This window comes from Periophthalmus magnuspinnatus, chromosome 4 (genome assembly GCF_009829125.3).
Source record: "Periophthalmus magnuspinnatus isolate fPerMag1 chromosome 4, fPerMag1.2.pri, whole genome shotgun sequence".
Classification (NCBI taxonomy): Eukaryota; Metazoa; Chordata; class Actinopteri; order Gobiiformes; family Gobiidae; genus Periophthalmus; species Periophthalmus magnuspinnatus.
The window spans coordinates 4,477,379-4,488,191 of NC_047129.1; the positions used below are offsets into that span (position 1 = coordinate 4,477,379).

At 46.7% G+C, this 10,813-nt stretch overlaps 2 long non-coding RNA genes across 2 annotated transcripts; both read left to right on the plus strand.

Moving 5' to 3' along the window:
• Nucleotides 1-248: 248 nt before the first annotated feature.
• LOC117369765 (uncharacterized) lies at nucleotides 249-1,224 on the plus strand. Its single transcript, XR_004541353.2, has 3 exons — nucleotides 249-351; nucleotides 433-483; nucleotides 940-1,224. It is a non-coding gene; the product is annotated as an uncharacterized LOC117369765 (long non-coding RNA).
• Nucleotides 1,225-7,640: 6,416 nt separating this feature from the next.
• Nucleotides 7,641-8,789, plus strand: LOC117369764 (uncharacterized). The gene is made up of 3 exons (XR_004541352.2): nucleotides 7,641-7,916; nucleotides 7,998-8,048; nucleotides 8,505-8,789. It is a non-coding gene; the product is annotated as an uncharacterized LOC117369764 (long non-coding RNA).
• Nucleotides 8,790-10,813: the final 2,024 nt, after the last annotated feature.

The window sequence follows — 10,813 nt, forward strand, 5'->3', positions numbered from 1 at the left end:
TGACTAACTGTTCAATTATGTTATAGCCAATTATTGGTGGCTCCGCAACACCTGGCTCATTTGAAATCAAAACTGGAGCTAACAGTTCTTGTGCACCCTGGTTTGATGTATTGAGCCTAAACTTTAACTCAACCCAGCCCGAGAAAGGAATGACTGTTTGGTTTGCTGCCTTACCAACTAAAGTTTCATTTTCCCCCAGAAGCTCTTGCAGGTTGCGAGTCACAGTGTGAGGCAGGTGTAACCCGGGTGTTTTTCCGCTCCCCTTGGCCTTGGTGCACTGTCTCTTTAAATGGGGCGCCACACCACGGCTCGCGAGTGTTGTGGGTCTCGGGAGTGTCTGAGCTGCTGCAGGTAGGCATTTAGTCCTGTAAAATTCACTCATCTTGGTTTAAACCGATCTCTAAGTGCCTGTTACGCCATCAACCTTTCTAGATGCCTCCTGCTGTATGACGATGTGCTGAGAATGACTATTAAGCGGAACTGGTGAGTGCTGACTTATTGTTTGTTTGGAGCTACGATGCTAACGCTAGCGCTCCTTTGAATTAAGTTACGGACCTGTCAGCTGGTGCTGGCGCTAGCTGCACTCGTTCCTACGAAGTATTAGACGATCATTTCTTAAAGTGCTATATTCTGTACTGGTTGAAATGCATTAATATATTTGCATAGGATTTATTGATATTGTCCACGTAATGTTAGCACTGAAATTGAGTGATGTTTACCATTGAAAACTTAATGCACTTTGAGTTATTGTGCTAATGATATGACAAAGAGTACTCTGTGATGGAAGAAATATTTATACATGTACATGGATTTTGATTATGATGATTATGATCATTATGACTAAGTATTGTGATAAATTGTTTTATTGCATTACCTTTTGTAACTTAACTGTAATACATGGTCAATGATATTACTTATTGCTGGTCCTGCTTTGTACAGGCCAGGTTCCAGTATTGGATGGCGAGCTAGAAGGCCCCGAGCCTGGACATATTGAGTGCGCCCGTCCGCCGGTGCGGTAGGAGGCGCTGCAGCCACTCCCCACACACACCCACTTGCACACACGCACACTAACAACCTCCGCTGGTGGATTGTTTGAACTTTGCGAGTTTTGCACAGACTGAAACCCAGGTTCACCAAACTTGACGATCTGAACTCTTTGTGCGCCTAAGTGGATCTATGAACTCTTCTTTCACAGCAACGTGGATTTATGAACAATACTGCTTGCGCCCCTAACCTAAACAACTCTATAAATACATTGGACCCATTTTATTTTTGTTTTACATCACACACCTTGTAAATTATTGTACATAATGTCTTTGTCGATGGCACTTCTGTAAATAATCACAGCTGAGCTCAACTTGCACATCTGAGTCTGGTTTTCATTTAACACACCATCTTCCTCCGAGCGAACCTACATCTTCTGATACTAGCCCATTTCATTTTTCATATTGCTGCATTATACATGCTACATAAAAGTGGCGAGCTAGCCAGGAGGAATTGGGTTGTGTTTAATGTACATTGTGCCTGTTGTTATTTGTGATTTTTTTCCAATATTTAGTTATTTTCATCCTTTGAAACCCACAAAGAAAAAAATGGATGTATTTTTGGAAAAGGGCATCAAAATTCCAAATGCTGTGTTGGTTGAGGGCATAACAGAGACAGTAGAGGATGAAATTATTGACTTCTTGAAACAATATGGTTCAATTAATAAGCATGTAGTTATTTCGGAACCTCAGTCTGAATTTGATTGCGCTCTTGTAGTTGAATTCACAAGCGGTGCTGCTTTGGAAGCTTTGCGTCCAATATTACCCTACACTTTTGTTACTGCTAAGAAGACCGATACTTGTCATATTTCTGAACTCTCTACGGTTTATACTGATCATGTTGCTAAAGCTACTACAAAATCGTACCTCTCTGATTTGCGAAACACTGCTAAACTCTCCGGTGTCGATTATACCGAAGTTCTTAAATCAATGATGACTCAGATTGGACTGTTCATCGCAGATCTTCATCCGACTGCTCCTGGTGAAGAAGAACCGGCCAATGCAGAGCCCAATGCACTGCCACCAGAGACGGAGCCATCTGCATCTGGGCCTAAGCTCAAACTTTCCAGTAGCGATATAAATCCGCCGGGGATCCAGCGATATGTGGTGGAACACATTATGAAGAACGAGGAGGGAGTAGTATATCAGCGGCTCAGAGCATTCTCAGGACGACTGCCCAGACCTAACCATGAGTCTGACTATGAGACCTGGAGGACAGGCGTGGACCTGATGATGAGCGATCCATCTGTGTCAGATCTCCAGCGCTCCAGGAGGATAGTGGAGAGTCTTCTTCCTCCCGCAGCAGATGTGGTGAAGCACCTGAGGTTTGATACAATGCCTGCAGAGTATTTGGATACTCTTGATTCTGCATACGGAACTGTTCAGGATGGAGACGAACTGTTTGCGAAGTTCATGGACACGGTTCAGGATGCTGGTGAGAAGGCTTCCGCTTATCTCCAACGGCTCCAGGTTGCCCTGAACTCTGCTCTGAAGAGGGGAGGAGTCATCGAGTCTGATATAAACCGACATTTGTTAAACCAGTTCTGTCGAGGATGCTGGGATAACGCCCTGATAGCTGAGCTCCAGCTTAAGCAGAAGAAGACTCAACCACCTCCTTTCGCACAGTTGCTACTCCTGTTACGCACAGAGGAGGATCGGGAAGCTGCTAAAACTGTGCGGATGAAGCAACATCTTGGGCCTGCACGCCAGAAAGCCACCGCCCACGCACAGCTGACTCGTCCTGACGCTGAAGGTGGAGACACTGTTGCTGCATTGACCAACTTTACTCAGCAACTGGCCGCTCAACTAGCTGATGTCCAGCGCCAGCTTGCAAAGTTAACATCTAGCCAGCCAAATGCTGCCTTCAAGCCTTCGCCATGCAGTAAGCAAGTCAAAGGGAAAGTCACTGTCCAGCCATCACGTCGACCTGCCTTCCCCCAGCCAAAGCCTCGTTACTGCTTCCGGTGTGGCGAAGATGGACATATCCGGCCTCAATGTGAAAATGAGCCAAATTCCGCTCTCGTTGCTCATAAGAGGAAACAGTTTGCCAGAAAACAAAACCCCTCCACCAGCCATTTAAACTAAGTCCGGTTCCTGTTGTGGGGCAGACAGGAGCCAAGGGGGATCAAATCCGTCCCAAGAAAGAGAAGACGACGACCGTTAAGTGTGCTGAGGCGTTACAGTCCAAGAAGAAGACTCCTATCCGTCTTCCAAAAGGACTGGTGGGCTCAAAGTGCTCCTCCGTCATCCATGTTGCAGGACAAAGTCACCATTGTCTCCTGGATACGGGCTCACAGGTGACTACAGTTCCAGTCTCATTTTATAATCAGATCCTTAGTGAACAACCAGTTAAGCCACTTTATAACTTACTTCAGGTGGAGGGGGCAGCCGGTCAGGCAGTGCCGTACCTGGGCTACGTCGAAATGATGATCACATTTCCTAAAGATTTTCTTGGAGCAGAGTTCAACATTCCAACCCTAGCTCTGGTTGTGCCGGATGCCCATTCTGATTGTCCTTCGCCAGTTTTGATCGGCATGAACACACTAGAATTACTATACGAGCAGTATCTCGCCAGTGATGTTCCCGACTTCCAGCCAGCTGCCCAAGGCTACTGTGCAGTCTTGAAGCTCCTGCAACTGAACCATCAGCAGAGCCAAGTGGGTTGTGTCGGAGCTGTGAGGTTGCCGAGCCAGACTCCAATTTTAGTCTCCGTTGGTCAAACTATCGTTTTGGAGGGCTTCGCCAAGATAGACATTCCATCTGCAGGCCAGTGGGCCGTGATTGAGCACCCCACCTCATCGCTACCTGGTGGACTGTGTGTTCAAAGTTGCCTTATTACGCTCCCAACCCGTGCCCCATACAAGGTCCCAGTTGTCATCCGGAATGAGTCTGACCACAATGCTATCATTCCCCCTATGAGTGTCATCGCAGACATTGCCACCTCTCCGACCATACTTACCCAGCAAACTGTAACCCACATGTCAACTCAAACAAAATCCCAGAGCAACACTTTAGACTTCAATTTTGGCAATTCCCCAATCCCAGCTGACTGGAAAGGGCGAATAACAGCTAAGCTCAACCAGATGCCTGAAGTGTTTTCTCTCCATGATCTGGATTTTGGCTGTACGGACCAAGTAAGGCATAGCATCAAGCTCCACGATGAAACACCTTTCAAGCAACGACCCAGGCCAATCCATCCTCGTGACATTGAAGCTGTTCGAAGCCATCTGCGAGACCTGCTCGAAGCTGGTGTTATCCGGGAGTCAGAGTCACCCTTTGCTTCCCCGATCGTGGTGGTCCGTAAGCGGAATGGAGATGTGAGGCTCTGCATTGATTATCGGAAGCTGAATTTACAAACAGTGAAAGACGCTTATGCCCTTCCGCACCTTGAGGAGTCCTTTTCTGCTCTAACTGGCTCCAAATGGTTTACAGTTTTAGATCTGAAGTCAGGGTATTACCAGATCCAAATGGACGAAGAAGACAAGACTAAAACCGCCTTTGTTACCCCGCTGGGTTTCTGGGAGTGGAATCGAATGCCGCAGGGGGTAACGAATGCCCCCAGTACCTTCCAGAGACTCATGGAGAAGTGTATGGGAGATTTAAATCTCAAAGAAGTCCTTGTGTTCCTCGACGATTTAATCATCTTCTCTGACACCTTAGAGGAACATGAAAAGCGGCTACTGCGAGTTCTCAACCGTCTCAAGGATTTTGGATTAAAGTTGTCACCCGAGAAATGTAAATTCTTGCAGACCAGTGTGCGTTACCTCGGTCATGTGGTGTCTGAGAAGGGTGTTGAAACTGACCCCGAGAAGATATCCTCACTCAAATCCTGGCCAGTTCCCCGAAACCTCAAGGAGTTGCGGTCCTTCCTTGGTTTCGCAGGATACTATCGGAGGTTCATCAAAGATTATGCTAAAATAGTAAAACCACTAAACACCCTTACTCGTGGCTATGCACCAGTCCGCCGGTCCGCCAAAAACAAAAATCCTGCGGTGAAGTATCCGGACCCGAAGCAGTCTTTTGGAGAGAAGTGGACTTCAGAGTGTTCCGCTGCTTTTAACATCGTGATTGAGAAGCTAACATCTGCTCCCGTGCTGGGGTTTGCTAATCCACAGTTGCCTTACATCCTGCACACGGATGCCAGCACAACCGGGTTGGGAGCCGTCCTCTATCAAGAACAAGATGGTCAGCTCCGAGTTATTGCCTATGCAAGTAGAGGCTTGTCGCAAAGTGAGTCTCGATATCCCGCTCACAAACTCGAGTTCCTCGCTTTAAAATGGAGTGTTACGGAAAAGTTCCATGACTACCTCTATGGAGCAACCTTCACCGTCGTCACGGACAACAATCCTCTCACTTATGTTCTTACATCTGCAAAGCTCGACGCCACCAGCCATCGATGGCTAGCTGCATTGTCCACATACTCATTCAAAATGCAATATCGAGCAGGCAAACACAATTATGATGCTGATGCTCTGTCTAGACGTTGCCATGCCGAAGTTCCTGATGACCTCCACTCAAGACAAGAGTGGGATGCTATTCACCACCTTGCAGAACAACTGTCCAATTCAAGTGAGGCTGCAGAGATTGCTCCTGATATTGTCAATGCCATCTGTCAGAGCAGTCTCATAAGGGCGTCCCAAAAGTCCGAGTCCCTTAAGTCCGACGTCACTCTGGTTGAGACTCTGACAGTCTCTGCTGAAGCCATTCCAGCAGGTTTTGCTGAAGAAGAGATGCACGGCTTACCTGTACTTCCCTCTTTGACACACAATGAGCTGAGGGAAGAACAGAGTGCCGATCCTGCGCTTCGGGAAGTAATCTACCACCTTAAGACCGGAGAAAAGATTCCTCCCACTCTTCGAGAAGAACTTCCTGAGCTTCCCTTGTTGCTACGAGAGTTGAGTCGGTTGGAGCTGGAGGATGGAGTCCTCTACAGGAGGAGACAGGAACAAGATAAAGTTGTTCTTCAGCTCGTTTTGCCTCCAGTCTTGCGTTCTACGGTCCTGAAGAGTCTCCACAATGATATGGGGCATATGGGCATAGAGCGGACGCTCGACCTGGTGCGGCAGCGATTCTTCTGGCCGAAGATGGCAGCCGATGTGGACAACTGCATCAAGACCTGTGGCCGGTGTGTACGCCGTAAAACTCCACCTGAAAGAGCCGCTCCTTTAGTGAACATTCAAACTACACGTCCATTGGAGCTACTATGTATGGATTTTCTATCATTGGAGCCGGATAGTAGCAATACAAAAGACATCCTAGTACTAACAGACCACTTTACAAAATTTGCTGTTGCTATTCCAACCACTAACCAGAAAGCAAAGACTGTGGCCAAGTGTTTATGGAATGATTTTATGGTCTATTACGGCATCCCTGAACGCTTGCATTCTGATCAAGGGCCAGATTTTGAATCAAGATTAATCAAAGAGCTCTGTGAGGTGGCTGGGATCCAGAAAACCCGTACAACTCCATACCATCCCAGGGGAAACCCTGTCGAGCGCTTCAATCGAACTCTTTTAGGCATGCTGGGAACGCTTGAGAACAAACAGAAGTCAAAGTGGAAGGATTATGTCAAGCCGCTCGTGCACGCCTATAATTGCACGAGAAACGAGGTCACGGGGTTCACACCATATGAGCTCCTGTTTGGTCGATCGCCCCGACTTCCCGTTGACTTGGCATTTGGCTTGCCGGTGCGAGAACCATTAACTTCCTCACACTCCCAGTATGTGAAGAGCCTAAAAGATCGCCTTCAAGAGAGTTACAAGCTGGCCTCCAAGAATGCCCAGAAATCCGGTCTAAAGAACAAAAAACGGTTTGATCAGCATGTAAAACCTGCAAGCTTATCGGTCGGTGACCGTGTCCTCGTCCGGAATGTCAGGATCAGGGGAAAACACAAATTGGAAGACAAGTGGGAACAGGATGTCTATGTTGTGGTGCAACGTGCCGGAGATCTCCCAGTCTATGTAGTAAGACCAGAGACTAGGGATGGACCTACCCGTACACTGCACCGTGACCTTCTTTTGCCGTGTGGGTTTCTGCCAACCTGCATTGACGCCACAGAACTTGCTCCTGTTCGCCGTCCGCATACCCGTAGCCAGAGTCGACAAGCCAACCTTGCTGATCCAACTCTTCTGGATGGGGAGGAAGAAGATGCAGAGTCTGTCGTCCTGGAGTATTCTCCTCGACTCCCGATGACATTCAGTGTGGAAAGAGCCAGTGAACCTGAACAAATGCCAGAGACTAGTTCTCCTGAAAGTCTAACAACTGTTACTTCTACTGGTGACACCTTACCTGAAAGTGAAGGAGCCCAGTCAGCCACCATTGAAGATCCATCCCCAAGCTGCCGTGAACCCGAGGGCCCTGAGTTAGCAGTTGGAGATGTAAACCTACCTGAACCTGCCAACCTACCTGAACCTGCCAACTTACCTGAAGAAGAAGGAATACTCACCAATGTACCTGATAAACATCCACCTGATGCTGAAGTGCCTGTGGAAATTGGGACCCCTGCGACGGTCCAATCTGAGTCATCAGAGGGCGATGTAGGACCTAGGCGTTCAAGTCGTCATCGCCAGCCGCCTCAACGTCTCCAGTATTCAGCATTAGGGAACCCGCTTATATCAGTCGTTCAAACCCTTTTTCATAGTTTATCTAACGTTTATGCTGAGGCGCTTAGTCATGTACCTGCAGCAGACTCTATACTCTGAAAGTAAAGTCTGTAGTTCCCATGCAACGGGGACGAGCATGATTTAAAGGGGGGAGGGTGTAACCCGGGTGTTTTTCCGCTCCCCTTGGCCTTGGTGCACTGTCTCTTTAAATGGGGCGCCACACCACGGCTCGCGAGTGTTGTGGGTCTCGGGAGTGTCTGAGCTGCTGCAGGTAGGCATTTAGTCCTGTAAAATTCACTCATCTTGGTTTAAACCGATCTCTAAGTGCCTGTTACGCCATCAACCTTTCTAGATGCCTCCTGCTGTATGACGATGTGCTGAGAATGACTATTAAGCGGAACTGGTGAGTGCTGACTTATTGTTTGTTTGGAGCTACGATGCTAACGCTAGCGCTCCTTTGAATTAAGTTACGGACCTGTCAGCTGGTGCTGGCGCTAGCTGCACTCGTTCCTACGAAGTATTAGACGATCATTTCTTAAAGTGCTATATTCTGTACTGGTTGAAATGCATTAATATATTTGCATAGGATTTATTGATATTGTCCACGTAATGTTAGCACTGAAATTGAGTGATGTTTACCATTGAAAACTTAATGCACTTTGAGTTATTGTGCTAATGATATGACAAAGAGTACTCTGTGATGGAAGAAATATTTATACATGTACATGGATTTTGATTATGATGATTATGATCATTATGACTAAGTATTGTGATAAATTGTTTTATTGCATTACCTTTTGTAACTTAACTGTAATACATGGTCAATGATATTACTTATTGCTGGTCCTGCTTTGTACAGGCCAGGTTCCAGTATTGGATGGCGAGCTAGAAGGCCCCGAGCCTGGACATATTGAGTGCGCCCGTCCGCCGGTGCGGTAGGAGGCGCTGCAGCCACTCCCCACACACACCCACTTGCACACACGCACACTAACAACCTCCGCTGGTGGATTGTTTGAACTTTGCGAGTTTTGCACAGACTGAAACCCAGGTTCACCAAACTTGACGATCTGAACTCTTTGTGCGCCTAAGTGGATCTATGAACTCTTCTTTCACAGCAACGTGGATTTATGAACAATACTGCTTGCGCCCCTAACCTAAACAACTCTATAAATACATTGGACCCATTTTATTTTTGTTTTACATCACACACCTTGTAAATTATTGTACATAATGTCTTTGTCGATGGCACTTCTGTAAATAATCACAGCTGAGCTCAACTTGCACATCTGAGTCTGGTTTTCATTTAACACACCATCTTCCTCCGAGCGAACCTACATCTTCTGATACTAGCCCATTTCATTTTTCATATTGCTGCATTATACATGCTACACAGGTAAGTACTACGCCAGCTCTCATTGATGATGGTTACTTGCGAACCAGTGTCCCATAGCGCTTTTGTAGATACTCCCTCAAAACAACAGTCTACCAGACACTTTCTGCCAATGAGGGCGTGAAGTTTAGCATGGCAGCGTGAGGACATTGGATCTGCATAAGTGGCACTCACCCCTTGGTGTGTTTTGTTACTGTTTTCCAGCTGAGCTTCAAGCTGTTTAATTCTGTCCAACAGTAGCTCTTGCATTATGTTTTCAGACTCAAGGGATTTCTTTGGGGAAAGAGTGGATGGCGCCACCTTGTGGGGTTTAACATTTACTGTCTCTGACCGGTTAGCAGCACTCCGTGTTCCTCTGCACCCCCTTGAAAAGTGTCCTGATAATCCACATTTGAAACAGTGTTCACAGTGATTACTTTGCCCACTTTCTTCACATGCTTTGCACGCCCTTCGCTGAGTGCGCTTGAAACTTGGAGTGGTACGCTGCTGATGGTCCTGCAGATTTTTCTTTATGTCCGCCATTTCCTCTCTGAGCAAATTCACTGTTTCATACAACTCAGTATCTCGAGGGCTGGAAGGCGCTGGAGCTTTGCGTGCCTTTGGTTTGACAACTTCAGCTTGGTCCTGTACTCCTACTCTCATTTCAGAAACAGTTTTGCTTTGAGTCTGTCCTGCTTGTGCTTCTGCCTGCAGCTCATTTACTTTTGGAGCTCTGTTTACAGCATTTTTGCGCTGTTTGGACTGACGCTCTGACTCTACACTAGCCGCTTCATTCAGTTTATCAATGAGAATCTCATCCGTTACTGTAGGATCATCTAAATAAGGCTTTAGCTGAAACTTAATGTGATCACTTATAAGTCCAGTGCTGACTGACCTCAGAAATTTTCTTTGGATCACTCCTGGGCTGTACTGATCATCTGAGCCTGACTCTTTAGATGCCAGGAAAAGTCTCTCTTTAAGCTCTATTGCCCTAAAAAGAAAGCTTTGGGGAGATTCACGACTGTCTTGGGTGACATTGACTAGTTTGTGATACAAGTCCATTGAACTGTCCTCTTTAAAGTGCCCCTTTAATATAGTCTTTAGCTGTGATAATGTGAGGTCACTTTTAACTTCAAGCATGTCTCGTAAACTCAAACCTGGGCTAATGGCTTTGACAACAGCTTCAACCACTTCATCTTCACTGTGCCCTTTAACTAAGCCTCTTTCAATCTGGTGCATGAGATTTGTGAATGAGAGCTTATCTTTCTGTCCCTTTTCCCCAATCTGGCCACTTATTTTGAATTCTCTTCTGATTGTGACTTCTTGGAGCCTGTTTGTAGGCAAACTTGTGTTTGTATGGACAGAGGGCTCATTTTGTAGAGAAAGGATGCTTACTCTATCACTTAGCCTTTGAGTTTCATTGACAGGTGCTTGATCTATGATTGGCACTCCAGTCGTTCTTTCCTCAATATTTTCTGTTTCAGATGCATTGGTTAGACTTGTGCCCGTTTTGGTTAAACTTAGCAACATGTTCAGATATTGTTCTGCCACTTCACTTTCCTCGTTTTCAATTGCATTGTCTATTGAGTCTATGATGACTTTAATAACTGCCCGTTTGGTCGCTGCATGTCGGTAGTCAACTTTAGCACGCGCGCTCACCTCTTTGAGCTCATCCAGCTTCAGCGCCCAGAGCTGCTGTGACACTTGCTCCGCTAACTCTTCGAGACTCATTTTGCCGTGCGTCGCGGTGCCGCGCCTCCCTCGTGGATGCGCGTGGCCGTCAACGGGAAAGTTGTTCG